Raw genomic sequence first — 2,235 nt, forward strand, 5'->3', positions numbered from 1 at the left:
CGCTCAACGGACTGAGGAGAAAAAACTTAAAGGACTGTTCACAGTCTAGAGAAGGAATGGCGCAGCTGTCAGAGAGCTCGCCTATCACCAATGTTACTAGGCTCGATTTCCGCCACCTTCTCGAATCCGGTCTTTGTTGAGCCCACAATGTGACCTAACCTAGCCTGCGAGCAGGCTCACTTTGGGGCACGCGCGGGAGCGACACGGGAGCAGCGAAGCCGCGACAGGAGCTCACTTTATTGGCGCGTCTCCACCAGTCTCCTCCCCGTCTTATCGCGAGTCGCGCGTGCCCCGTTGTTGCTTTCGCGCGTGCCCCAAGGTGAGCCTGTTCGCAGGCTAGACCTAAGCACGATCCCTGATCTGTAGGTTTTTCTCCAGGCTCCCCAGTTTTACTCCTTATGCAAAAACCATCACTTCTAAACTTTGTTCGATCTGGAAACAGTGGACGAAGAGGCAGTCTGTGATTTTGCTGCCGCACAATTTATTTTGATTGCTATCAACCATTTTTTTGCACACAATATTTAGCGGTTTTCTTTTCTTTGGAGGTTTTTTTCCCGCGACCCGCCTAATTAACGAGGGGCGAAATTTGCCCCTGGTGAAACATAGCTTTCTATGCGAGCTATAAAGAAGTTAAGAAAGCTCTTGAATTCAAATGGTCAGCAAACAAAGTTTTATAATAAAGGGATCTTTAAAGCATTTTTGAAGTAACAACCGTGAAACAGCGGCAGGAAAAGATCGCTATCATGACATATTACTTGCAGACTTTGATAATATTTGCCGGCAGCGAACTTGAATTAATTAATCTTCAGCACTATTCTGAAACAGCTGTTGGACAAAAGAAAGGACGCTTCGGTCACGATATTCGGTTTTGTTGAACAGGAGTAAATATATAGAGAGAATAGATCGTTTTAAACGAGAGAAGATTATTTTACCCCGTGTTTGTGAACTTTTGGAAAATTTGTTCATTTTGTAAGCGTGCGCGTCGACTCGATGTAGTTAACAGTTATTGAAGTAAATGATATAAGTGTTTTCAATCTAAATATGTGATTAAAACTGAATAAGATAAGCTTTATAAGTGGTTGTTTACAAACAATGTGATAATCACTTTAAGTTTGTCTATCGCTGATAATTGTCTTTTCATGGCGGCTAAATTACCGCGAAACCGCAAAAACACACACCAGGGGTCCATAGATTTCTGTTAAAACCCCATGTTTGGCCACAGCAAAACAACGTTTCGTTTGTCTTCGCCCTATGTAGACTCAACTATTTTGAAAAAGAGTGAAAATGGATCCAATTGAAAGCCCGGACACGTTGCAATTAACAGTACATTACACGCAACATTTTCACTCCAGTGCGACCGTGTCATCTCACGCAATAAAACGCAATGTCGACGTTTCGCGCAATATGGCCTGAAATGTTTCACCGTGTGTTCGGGATAAGTTTTCTCTGTGATCTTTTAATTTCTTTTACATGAAAGTTCAGCGACATGTTATTAATTGCCTCGTTGAAAGGAATTGCCCGACATTATTACCGTGTCGAAAATCGCGTCAGTGTTTCTCCGGACGGCCCACCAATTGCGATTTTATGGCGATAGAAAAAGAAGGCGCGGCAGTTGTGAATGTAAAACTGTGCATCAAGGACCCCAAACTCGATTTTCTATTGTTAGACGAAAGATAGGTTCAGTGTGGACAACAAATAACTTGTGGAAATTTTGTTTTCGTCAGATGAGTTCGTCGAAAATTTGCAAAACTTTATCAATTTTATAACCTCGCTTTCAACGCTCTTGCCAAATTTAATTAACGGTTCGTAGATTTTCAGCACCTACTACATAAACGAGAAAGATTCTTTCTAGTTTGTGTGTTATTTGCTAACATTACGAACCGTTTTACCTTGGCAGCACATAGGACGTGTATCTTATTTTTGGCTTAAGAAAAAACTGTTTCTTTTTTTATCCAGATAATTAAGTTGACAGTTTTCTTAAATACATTACAGTGACCATATGGATTCTTCCTACATCTGACCCCTACATTTTGGCACACAAAATGGCAAAAGAAGTTGCAATGAAGTCGCCCTATTAACTAGAAAATGGAACCCAGTGCAATGCTAAAGATACACGCGAACGTGCTGCTTGTAGCAAATTAAAACAACGACAAAAAAATCGCAAAAAGTAATTGCTCAATACAAAGTTAGGCAACGAGGATCAGACAAAAATTTAAAAATGTGTAGAAGAACTGG

Source organism: Oculina patagonica, chromosome 4, assembly GCF_052425735.1.
Source record: "Oculina patagonica isolate OP01 chromosome 4, crgOcupat, whole genome shotgun sequence".
Taxonomy (NCBI): domain Eukaryota; kingdom Metazoa; phylum Cnidaria; class Anthozoa; order Scleractinia; family Oculinidae; genus Oculina; species Oculina patagonica.